At 32.5% G+C, this 13,183-nt stretch overlaps 2 long non-coding RNA genes across 11 annotated transcripts in view; both read left to right on the top strand.

The window, feature by feature from the left end:
• Positions 1–262: 262 nt before the first annotated feature.
• LOC145159169 (uncharacterized) lies at positions 263–3,907 on the top strand. 10 transcript variants are annotated; one of them, XR_013737521.1, is made up of 8 exons: positions 263–904; positions 1,010–1,121; positions 1,936–2,082; positions 2,175–2,436; positions 2,534–2,615; positions 2,727–2,796; positions 2,968–3,031; positions 3,147–3,907. It is a non-coding gene; the product is annotated as an uncharacterized LOC145159169 (long non-coding RNA). The 10 variants fall into 10 exon arrangements; XR_013737522.1 differs by having other exon boundaries at positions 263–916; positions 1,021–1,121; XR_013737523.1 differs by having other exon boundaries at positions 263–1,121; positions 2,175–2,216; positions 2,371–2,436.
• Positions 3,908–4,327: 420 nt separating this feature from the next.
• LOC145159170 (uncharacterized) overlaps positions 4,328–13,183 on the top strand; it is a 33,557-nt gene continuing 24,701 nt past the window's right edge. The window contains exons 1-2 of the long non-coding RNA XR_013737525.1: positions 4,328–4,596; positions 4,688–4,776. This is a non-coding gene — a long non-coding RNA (uncharacterized LOC145159170). The remainder of the gene's footprint in view (positions 4,597–4,687; positions 4,777–13,183) is intronic.

The raw sequence follows: 13,183 nt of genomic DNA, 5'->3' as shown, positions 1-13,183 counted from the left end.
TGACATACGTAACAGATAAACATAAACACAAAACCAACAAATATAAATAGTCATACGGACCTACTAATCAGCCACAATCCAGCATAATACTATCCTAACCATGATAAATAATCTAGTGGACCAACATTGGTGCCCTTCGACCCACAGTCAAATGAGGAAAACTCACGGAGCGCGCTTATTTAAAATGTGCATCCTCTATGAATGTCTGTCGCTCTATAATTTTTACTCAAAACGCGCGTTCTCAAAAGAGGGAAATGAAATCCTCTTAAAATTCTAAATTTTTTAAATACCCTCTTGATGATCTCCTTTGTTCTCTTCTTCATTCTCTCTACAATCCCTAATCACGATACCATCTCTGCTATACACATCTGACAACTCATATAATCGTTTTATAATTTTGTTTCTTAAAAATGCGACTCCATTCCTAAAGGTCACAAAATGGCGAGCAGTAACTAGGGCTTTTATTTCCCCCGTACATATAATCGTGATTTTCGTCCAGAGTTTCAAAAACACTTCCCTCACGTATGCTTTTCTTCTTCAATCTCACATCCATTTAGGGTTTTGGCATACAAGAACTCTATTCTACTCATCACACACCAGCTGTTAAGGGAAGACGTCAAAGCATTCATAGGCCGGATCTAAGTGCGTACAACAGAAGACGAGGAGTCTATACCCTAAATTCAAGAAGTATTGATCGAGAACTGCAAGAATGTCGTTTAGACCAGTTAGAGAGCAGTTATGATTGAAACACTTAATCAAATGCTGTGTGAGTAGACTTACATTTCAGATATGCATCAAACAAGTCTCCTGTGACACCTTCAATGGTGTCATCAAGTGGAAGGACATGGATGCGCTTTCCATACTTGACATCTGGACATTGGTGAACAGACACAACATCACCAAGGTGAATCCTTAGGTTTGTCCTGATGACCTTGTTCATTCTGATTTTTGGCTCATCACATGTTTTCGCACCTCTACGGGTGAAATTTTGTTCTGATATGATGATTAGATCAACATAAGGTCTCGAAGATGAAGGTTGTCTTCCCGGTCTAATTAATTGATTATCAACGGCTCCTTTGTCTCCCGTCGGTATTTCCAACTTCGGTCTTCACCCACATCTGGTACGTCGAATCCCTCAACCACCGTCTTTAGTGTTAAACTGTCTCAAATGGCAGGTACATAATATAATAATAAGAAGTTCCTACTCTCAAGAAAAATATCGGTAATTACATGTAACTTTATGAAATTCCTACTCTCATAAACTAGTTTTAGGTTAAATTTGGTAGATCATTTAGGTTAATTTCAAATTTGAAAGTCTAAGGTTTGCCCTAAAAAGTCTCAACATATCCATTCTTCTGCAATGACGTTTGAAAAGTAATTTCACATGGATGCACCTTGTGGTTTTGTAATCTGATCATGGAAATTTGTGTAGTGTTTGCTAGTTTGGTGTAGTCACTAAACCATTGGCTCATGCAGGTCAAGCTGATGTATATATCTTGGGTTTGTGGACCATATGATTACAGAAAGACAAAATTTACCATTCTAACTAATAAGTGGTCCCAATCACTAGTTACTAACTTTGAGTTCTTCTCATGGATGTGGTTATTTTATGGTTCTGTTTTACTATATGATTTGGTTACCCCTATTGAAATTGTATTATTGCTAATAGTAATTTGACTTGCCAATTATAGATTTTTAGTCATGATTACATCCCAAATTCATCAATGGTCAATTTATTTAGGTTTTAAAGGAAGCACATTTCTAGCCACACCCTTACTTCTGTTAATGATGCCATCTCTTGTCTCTATCTGCATCATATCTGTTTTAGATTCTTGTTCTTATAAGTTTAATAAAAACATGAATATTGCTTTCACTGTCATAGGCTCAATAGTACACAGTTTTTGACTTCTTTACCATATTTTTTTTTTATTTCAGCATTTGCAGTTAGATTAATTTCAAGAGAGCAAAATGAAAATGCCAACATTCATAAAGAATCAAAAGGTTTTAACACAAATCAGTTGGATGATGTCTCTAATGTTGTAAGAGCACAAGAGGGTTCTTCAATGGCTTTGACCAACACAGGTATTGACTATTATACCCTTATTGTAAAAAGGACTATTAAGATATAAGATAATACAATTAACTTATATTGTCAACTGATAACTATTTTATAGATGGTGATGTAGCGAATATGGGAGTTTCTTTGGACTTGAAGAGTTACTGTCTACAAACCTTTCAGAAGCAACATCCTAGAAGAAATGATAATTATAAATCTAAGACAAAATCAAGTTTGAAACCAAGTTTTCCAAGAACCTCAACTTTAATGAAACCTACTATAATAATAAATTAATAAACTATCTCCAATGGCAGGTACATTCATCTCCTATGACATCATTAAAGTTAGCATCCATGTTGAATAAAATTGAGCTTCTAAAGGTATGAAAAATTACTATGTCATTGTGGTTTTTCGCTTAATATATAATATTAATGAGTTTAATGTTGAAAAACTGATATGTGATGCAAGCACAATCAGATATTGTAGCAAAGGAAATACAGTCAATTGACATTAATCCATCTTGTCCAAATCAACTCGACTTCCATCTTGATGATGGTTGGTAAGTCAGAATATAATAATAAATTTGTTATTTAAAATTTTTTATAATATTGATGATATGATTCCACTTTACATATTGTCATTTAGTTTTCTTGTTTTTTTGTAAATTCAGGTATGGTGTTTTGGATTTTCATAATTTCCAAGTGACACATACATATCCATTGCCCTCCACCTCATTGGCTGTAAGTCTTACTCTTCACTGACTCTCACTTTATTATTTTTATATTTATTTTTTCTAGGATTTGTTCCTTTTAAAACATCTTTCTTTTTTGGTCTATATTCTAAATTACATTTTTTGTTCCCATGGTATATTAAGAACCATATATTATCACCATGTTTGTTTATGAAATTAGGGATGAAACAGATAATATCCCTATTTTATTCTCGAGAAAACCATCATGGTTACCTGTAAATTCGGTAAGGCATTCTTTCTTTTTGTTAAGTTGATATTACTACTTTTCCTCATAATAAATTTAATAAATTTTTGTTAATTTTATTATTATTATTATTATTATTTAATTTTTATTTACAGATGTATGCAGTTGGGTCATCTTCAAGTGATGGGCTTCACCTATTGGATTTTTACCCACACAGAAACTCCCCATGCCACGTAGATCATGAGTAAGTAATTTTTTTCTTCAATCTTGTATGATTCCATGATTCCATCTCAACTTTCTTTTTATTTATTATTATAAGTTATAACTTACTAAAATTTTGATGTTTTTTTTAAATATTATCTATACGGGCTCCATGTGGCGCTGAGGTCACGTGGTGATTCACTTACATCTGAAACAAGTGTATACGTGGTGGACACATTAGGTTTTTTTTTTCTTTTTAAAATAAATAAGTGTGATTTTGGTATTTCAGTTGAATTCTCATAGAATTAAAATGTTTTCTTTAATGTAGGAGAATTGAGGGAATTTTACAGATTTACCCCTATAGCTGTAATTGGAATTTTACAGATTTACCTTTTCTAATTGTTTTGTGTTATTCTGGTTCAAGTTTGTAAATTTGCAAGTTCTGATTTCTAATCAATGGTGGAATTGAGGGAAGTAGATTGGAGTGGCCAATCCTGCAATGATGGGATGCACCATGGGAGTGGTATACAGTTTCACTGACCACACTTTCTTGTGGATTAGGGTAAGTTTGCGTATCTTTGTTTGCATGAGTCATACTTTCCATACAAACTCTAAGTTTTTATATGTAGCTTGTATATGCATTAAAAAATTATAAAAATTCCCTATAAACCTTATGTTAAAAGAAGATTTATCTTATCCTTTTTTTAGTTTGGTATTTTTTTTGGTGAATGTAGTATTCCTTATAGTTATCACTTTTTTTACCTTTGTCTTTGTGTCGATGCGGTTTAACATACAACGGTTGGTATTTGAAGAATGATGTCACAACAGGCAAAAATTAGATTAAGAATTGAATTCCTGAACAATATAATCTCCTTGTATAAGCCCAAATCTCGATCCACTAAGTCAAATTCAATCATTTCGGGCTTGAGCCTAAGAATTCTCTACCCAAAACCTTATTGGACCAATATTTCCTTATTGGGCCCTATTGGGCCGATAACCTCTCATTAGGCCCTAATGGATCGAAAACTTTTATCAAATATTTTTTTGAGCCGAAAAATCTTGTGGGCCAAGAACCTCCTTGGTTCGGTTGGCCCATATAAAACAAAAAAAAGGAATAAGGGACAATACATGTGCCACCTCATGAAAAACCAACATGTAACAAAGTGTTTACCTTTCATGTAACCAAGCAACTTCACATCATCCATAGCTAAAGTCAAACCCTACCCTATCCTCTCTTCTCTACCTCTCGGCCATACACATACACACAAAACATTTCACATTTCCAAAACTTCAAACACTTCTTCTTTCCTCTCAAAACTTTAAATTTCCTCTCATCTCTTCCTCTAAAAATCGTGACTTTGTATGAGTTATTCAAGAAAGTTTTCTTCAAGCTACACAAACTAGGTAAGTTTTTGGTAAAATATATTACTTTGTTCCAATATTTCACTAAAAATCCTTCCTCATACCACTCCATATTCGTGAATATGGAGCTTAGATCAACCACAATTTCAAGATTCCTTCCAAGAACTCAAGCTAGGTTCAAAGTTTCATCATCTTCTTCATCTACATCTTGAAAACCCCAAGGTGAGCTTCATACCCCCATATATTTCGTATTTTTCAAGTTTTCGGGGGAGAATACAAGTCAACTCTCGTTTAACCATTGGATATTTGCATGTACCATTGTGATAAGTGTTTAACTTTTGGATCTTTACTTGAACATGAAGTTTATCACTTAGATCTTCATAAAAACCATGGAAAAAGTATGATTTGTCTTATATATTATATGAAAACTTGTAGATCTGATATTATACACTCTAAATAGCAAAAACAAGTGTTGTGTTCAAACATCTATAACCTAAACTCAAAAATCAGCTTTTAACAGGAATGTTTTGGTCTAATTACGGACTGTTTTGACCAACTTGATGGTAATATTTTTCAAAACTGTTTTGTATGCAAAAAGTTCAGGTTTATACCTTTAAAATGACTACTCTCACGCATTCATACGATTTTTCAACAATTTTTGGCAATTTTTACAAAACTGTCTATCATTTCAGGAATGATTTCGGACCAGTCTGTGAAGATGAACATTTTCACACTAGTTTGAGGTCATTAAAAATCTTAATAAAAATTATGAGTAAAGTAGACTCATTTTCAAAACCCTCGGAGTTTACGGATCCGAATTTCGACTTACTATAATTTTTTCTATAATTTTTCTAAAAACAGGGACAGAAATGTCAAAAACAAGAAATTATTTTTATCATGCTAAAAGCTCTTATACATGTGTTAGATGCAAGTTTGTATAACTTATATATACTTTTAAAACATCTAGACATGTTAACTTATTTGTACTTAATATATATATATATATATATATATATATATATATATATATATATATATATATATACACTAGGTTAAAACCCGTGTGCTACACGGGTGATAAATTAACATAACTTAGATTTTAGAAATAAAAATTAAAGAAATAGCAACATAATTTCATTTGCTAATGTTGAATGCATGATTTTATGAAAACTAAAAAATCAAATAGAAATGTAGCATTGTTATTTCTGACTATATAAAAAACTTTATGCTAGGTCTTGAATGTGGAGAAAAAGAGAATCAGGAATCTATTAACATAAACTCACCTCGGTATAATTAATTAAAATTAGCAAAAAAAAAAAAACAACATATGATGCGACCGTATCAGGTTGATTAAAATACATACTAAATACTAAGGAGACATGAACACAGTCACATACATACACACTATTATTCTTGCAGATGGTAGTTGTAAGCTTCAGTGAGAACTTGAAAATCATGAGTATTTAAGAATGAAACTCAGCAGTCCCTTTTAAAAAGCTGTCCCTGTTTAAAAAAAATGAAACTGGTTTGTTTCAAAAGGCTTATTTGTGCTTACACACATATCAAAAGACAATTTTGATAGTATTAGCTAAGCATAAATAATGTCATTTTTGTCCATTTTTAAACATGGAAGGTTTATAAGACAATTTTGATAATAGTGAATAAGCACAAATAATGAAACTCAGCAGCAACAAAGAAAAACTCAAGGCCCAAGCTATGTAGCTTCATTTTGTAAAAATAATTTAATCACCGTAAAACATTTTCATCACACACAAAAAAAAATAAAAAAAATAAAAATAAAAATTCATTGGTACAATGTAAGAGAAATTTTTAAGAAATGGTCCATTTGAAACATTTTCGTCACAAACAAAAGAATTTTAAAAAATAAATTTTTGTACAAAAATAAAAAATATTAACAACCAAGTGATGCCATTTATAGCATTGTACTTAGAAAGTACATTGTTATAATTGGGGAGTAATCAAGGAACCTGATGTATTTTAATGTCGAAAAAATAAGATGAGACCGCAATATTTCATCACAAACAAAATAATTATAAAAAATAAGATTTTGAGAGGAATAAAAGAAAGATTAAAAACTAAATGATGCCAATTATAGCATTATACATAGAAAGTATATTGTTATAGCACACACAAACCTTCCAAGAGAGGAATTAACATAACATTCACATCAAATTTGGAGGAAAATGGGCAACAATTCATGAAAAATATTTAGTAAAAACATTTTTCTTTAAAGTACAATGCAATTAAATTGGCATTTCAAAAAAAAAAAAAAAAAAAAAAACTGAAAAATGCTGGCATCACACGTGACCTGCTAACAATAGACATCAAAAGACCAAAAAATATTTTCTTAAAAGCACACCACTTTAAACCTGCCGTGTCAGTTTTTTTTTTAGATAAAACTTGCATCAGACTTGTACTTAACTTGGTCATAATATAGACATAAAAAATTTACAAAACCATTTCTTTAAAGCACATTGCTATTAAAACTACCATTTCATGTTACACGGTTGACAAATTAATATAATTTAGAAGAACTTAGTTAAATAAGGAAATAACATCATTGCACACACCTAAATACCAACGCACTTTAAAAGTACAATGCTATAATTAGGAATCTGCTATCCGACAATGCAAAAAACATTAAAAAAACATAGAACTACATTGTTGTAAATGGAAAAAACAGCCCCCATGTGGAATGACAGTCATTTTAATAAAATTCTGGAAATTAAATAGAACTATATTGCTATAAATGAAAAAATTGCTCCTGTTTAGGCATGCTACTGCTTTTTATCAAATCAAATGAACGTTTATTATTGTAAATGACAAACAGCCGCTATATGGTCATTTTTATTTTTTGTTCAAATAAATGAAAATACGTTGTAATAAATTGAAGAAAAATCCACATATGGTCATTTTATTGTTTTTTATGAAATCAAACTAAAACATATAGCTACAAACGACAAAACAACTTTAATGATAACAAAAATCAATTTTTTTCCTTTGGCAACTATTTCCCACACTGGCCTCTTTTATCCACTTCTTTTTTAAAATATATGTAATATTAATTGGTGAAAGTAAATTTGTTTTTTAGAATAAAAGGTTCTTGAAATTAGTTGGCCAAATATAGATTATCCAAATGCTAAGCATTTCGTATTTATTCAACTAAAAATCCTTCCAACTTTATACTACCAACTTTTTCTACCTTATTATGAAATAAAAGGAAGAAAAAGTCATTAGAAGAAAAGCAACAAATAATGACAGAGGAAGAAAAGTAACAGCAACACTTTTGGTTTCTTTCAAAACCACCAGTGTAGTCTCTTGGTTTAGTGACATTTTTTTTTCATAACAGGAACTCAATTTTGTAATAGTGACAATCGTTTAGTTAAAGAAAATTAGGAATGCATCTTCATCTTAGGTAATGTACTCACAAATATTAGGAGAGCCCTCATCAAGCTAGTTCTATCTACTCCAATAACAGTAGCATCAGTCCTGACATCATTTTCTAAAACTATCAAGTTAAAGGAACTATAAAAACCAACATATTAAAATAAAAAGGTGCAATGTAACTAACTACCACCATCTATGAAACAAAGTTTTTGGTAATCTAACATGAGCCACATCAGTCGAATGAAAGTGAAATCCACATTCTGTATGAAAATAACAATTGAAATAAGTACATCTTACATTTGAGATCAATATCAAGAAGCTCACAATTGTTGACATAACAATGCCTCTGATCGCTTATCAATCTTGATTTAATTTCCTAACAAAGAATCAAAAACCATGGAAGAAACAATAATTAATAAATAAATAAATGGATTTTCTAAAAAGTATTACCAAAACCTGACTAACAAACAGATGCAAAAGAAGCCAAGGTTGTGAAGCTTTCATCAGTGCTTGGAGAAATCGGATAGAAAAATACACTATTTTACTCAAACAACATTAGATTCCTCTGATCCCATGTCTTTCAAAATCAGAATACACAACCCTAATGGCAATATAAGATTTTAGATAAATTATGGGTCCTCATAGTTGGAGACCCACATATAGATAAAAACATCAAGTAGTATGGCTATTTGTTCGTTATCAGTGATAACAGGATGGTGATGACAACCCGGTAAGAAGATAGTGGGTCATTGATGAAAAAAGTGAGAATGATTGTTTATTACCGAAGATCAAAGAGTACTTAGGCATTCTTTTTCTTCATCGAATAGTTGGCCTGCATTATGAAATATAACTGTAACTTACAAACAAAGATGGATGACGCTATCTTGCCAATAGTCAACCCTCAAGATTAAAACTCATGATTCATCAAATAAAGCTTTAAGGCTAATGAACAACTTATCAGGTTGGATATTCTTGACTTCACTGATGCATTTTTACAAACACCTTGTAGGCACAAAGATAGAACTGTATAGGTACAAATAAGAAATGAAATTGATAATGCATATATTCAATTGACAAATAAAACAATTATAAGAGACGGATTCTTAGAAAATGCATAAACCCTAGTCGATGATTCCGATCTGATGCCAAAACCCCATTATAATCCCTTGATACCGATAGATTATCTTTGTTTTGCGATCAATGCGTAAATCACGGCTTCAATTTGGGGTGAATTTTGATATTGATTTGAATTAGAGACAAATGATTATGGAAACTACTTCGATACGGTATATAATACAAGTCAAAGGAAGCAGGGGCAATTTCGGAAATTTAGTTAGATGATAGGAGCGGGAAAAATAGATTGGGAGGGGCTAAGAGAATGCCACGTGGCAAAAATGTACTTATTTATTAGATTAGAGGATATATATTTACGTCCTTATTGGGTCTGGAAATAGTATACATGTTTAGTGGGCTTTAGTATCCTTTTACATGCTTAGTGGGCCTTAGTGTCCTTTTGCATGTTCAGTGGGCCTTAGTGTCCTTTTACACGTTTAGTGGGCCTTAGCGTCCTTTTACGTGTTTAATGGGCCTTAGTTGTCCTTTTACATGTATATTGGGCCCGGGATATATATAATCTCATTTCTTTTGAGCCTGGAAATACTTTACATGCTTAGTGGGCCTTAGTTGTCCACTTACATGTTTAGTGGGCCTGGAATGTACTTTATATGTTTCTTTTCGCGTAAATTTGATTAAGGATCTAGTGAGACGTGTCGGTTGACACCTATTGAGTGTACGATCGTAGCCTGTAGTTATAACCCGAGTCTCTTGGAGGGAGAGCGTGCGTTTGTGTATAGATCTATACGGGGGTGACGCCCCAAACCTGAGCTGTTCGCTAAAGTTAGACTATGCCAGTCTAGGGTGACAAACCGCACCTTATTCCGTCGACGTTCCAAAGACATCATGACAGGCGACATTATCATTATCAAGTATGGTTATAGCGACTCACTTAGAGGAATTAACGTTATAAAATTTACGGGGAAACCTTCTTTTTGGATAAAACGGTAACCTATACGCGCTGGTACTCAACCACGAGGGTTGAGATTCCAACATTCTCTTACACAGACAACATCGGGTTGTCTGGAATCCTCCTCTTTTATTTTCGCAAACATTAACACATATGTATTAATATAAGATCAGAAACAAACAATTCAAACAATTTATTTTTAGAAAATATCGGATTTTCTGGGAACGTTCGCTTTACTTTTACAAACAAAAGATAACAAAGGACATGCATGCATATATTCACAGTTTAGAACGAGACTTACAAATTATTTTATTGAAATATCGGATTTTCTGAAAACACTATGAGAACTACTCTAAAACAGTACAAAACCATTTTATACAAAAATTTTTATGAACTCACCAACTTTTTAGTTGACGCTTTTCAAAACGACTTGTATTCTCAGGGATCCAGTAGTAGGTAATAAGCTCGACTACGAGATCAAGTGGTGCGACTTCAAGAAATTTTACTTTTCTTACTTTTGTGTAACTGATGAACAAGTTCAATATGCAAACTATGTAAGCGTGTATTTCCAATGTATGATGTTTGGTTGCTATGTTTCATTCATATACAATTGTTATGATACTGTACATGAAGTCATCCGCCCCCGGATGTTTCCGCCGTCCCTGTTCGGGGGTGTGACAGATTGGTATCAGAGCATTGTTTATAGTGAACTAGTATATCTAACCATACAAGATATACAACTATAAATACAATGGGACTAAAAACACTCTGACTAAAAGTATACCTTAAGAATATAAGTATCTTCTAAAAGTATACATACTTGCTAGAACCGTATCATAATAAGAACAAAACAAAAGTATTTAGATGTTGAACACTACAATCAAACCTGGGCAGTTATGTAATCATATCTGGGATAAACACTACAAGAAAAACGCGATTTTGCTAGGGAAGATCGCTATGGAACGTATTTTCGTTGTTAATCTGCAATGGATCGTGCTATGGAATGTCGTTCCATAGCAATGTTGCTACCACATTGTCTACGGATTTTATTTCTGGTAGCGAGAGTGGGAGTTGCTAGGGAAAATGCTACCGACTCCATATCCGTTGGTATTATGCTACCGATAGTTCTATGGAACAAAAATTCGTAGCAATTTTCCAACGACATTTGTTACCAAATCACTTTCTGTTGTAATGCTGCTATGGAATTCATCATCATGGTTACTATGCAACGGAGTTTGTGACGGAAACCAATTCCATAGTTGAATTGCTATGGAAGTACAATTCATAGGTATTTGCTAGGGAATTCTGCAATGGAATATGATTTCTTTGCTTGTTTTGCTATGGAACAAAACGCGTAGCTAATTTGTGACGACATTTATTGGGATATTGTATGCTTAATTAATTTTGTTATACTATGGATGACTTATTATTATGATCAATGGAATTTGTAAGATATGGTTTGAATGAAATGTTTTTGAATTGGTAATATGTGGCATAAACTAATGACTAAAAAATGTAAAAATGAATTATAAAGTAGATATTGCTGGCAAGCAGACTCGAACTTAAGCTTATGCTAGAAAAGGGCACGATTAAGCTAGTTGTGCTAATCAAGTTGTGTGTAATTTCTTGAAAACATAGTATATAATGAATAATTAACAACGAATTCATTACAATCTTATTTTTAATTACATTAACCGGGCATGTTAAAGTATATAATCTGTGTAGATTATTTTCCTTAATAACGAATTCATTACAAAATTATTTTAATTACATTAAGTATACTTCATCACAAAAATAACATGGGTTTTACGTATACTTCATCCTACTCAAACAACATAGCAAGAAAAAATGACTAAAATGCCATTTTAACAGAATGATGTAAACACAAAACCAAAATAAAATTATAGTAGTACTATACAACTTCATATACAATACAATAAGAACAATAATATTCAATGTCCAATCTATTATCAACCATTAATATTTTTAAAAAAATATACAAAACCTACCATACTCTACATACCAACGACAAACCGTGCAATATCTTTGTCGATCCTCATCGTCTTCATGGCCTATTGCAAATGCACCTTTAACAGAATGTCGTGGGTCTTCATATTGGAATGTGATGTTATTCATTGTAAGTCTATGAACTGACGGGTTTTGAGCATTCTAACACTCCTATGGTGTACATGCAACCCTAGAAACCTTGGATCTATGTTTTCTCTAAAATACATGCAAATTTGATTTCCAAGATTTACAACCTAACTAGCATGTTATGGGGTACTTGTAATACAAAACTTTAAGTAGAATAACATACCTTTCTTTTGTGGTTAATTGCTTGGAGTTTTAGAGCCTAGCACCAATAGTGTGGATGCCTCAAGTGGTGTCACAAATCACCCAAAACAACTTGGAAATACTTGAGAGAATATGATGCTTTCTAAAATCGGCCCACCCTTGTTTCACACACACTCTAGTGCCAATTCTAGAACCAAGGCCCTCTTTATATAGTATGGAGGATTAGGGTTACACCCTAATACCCATGACGCTTCATTTACCTAGGATCCATGGGTTAAAAGCTTCATGGACTATCCATGGACTTCCATATACTCTTAGCCCATCCTAAATAAATCTTAGCCCATTCCATATATATGTAAGAGTCCATATTTAATTAGTTCCATTTGATCATTGAATTAATTCCATAAATCAAATCTTGATCAACACTAATTAAATAATATTAATATATTATAACAAATAATATATTAATGGATCATAAACATCTTATTCTCAAAAATATATCCATACAAATTGTTAGGTGAAGTGCAACCCAAATGGACCATGTCGGGTCGGGTCAAGTCATACCAAATATAGTTACGGACTTAGACACCTTATCCAATAGTCTCCCACTTGGATAAGTCTGATAACTATAGCTGCAAGTATAACTTCAGGAACCAACCAACAATCGTAGCTCTTTTAAAACTCTGTTGAACTATGAAGCGCCATTTTAGATAAGTGATCATATAATCCTCTGTTCTAAAGATATCAGCCGGACAAATACATGGAACAATGTCGTACTTATTGTCCAGCAGTTGTTTCTCGATCTCTGATTTGTTTGACATAGAACTAAACTGAACACATCAATTAGGTTCTGACCGGGCCCGGTACATAGGTCAAAACGAAATCATCGAGGGGCCCAGATAT

This window comes from Lactuca virosa, chromosome 2 (assembly GCF_052849685.1).
Source record: "Lactuca virosa cultivar CGN04683 chromosome 2, Lactuca_virosa_CGN04683_v6, whole genome shotgun sequence".
Classification (NCBI taxonomy): domain Eukaryota; kingdom Viridiplantae; phylum Streptophyta; class Magnoliopsida; order Asterales; family Asteraceae; genus Lactuca; species Lactuca virosa.
This window is presented reverse-complemented; position numbering and strand designations above follow the sequence as displayed.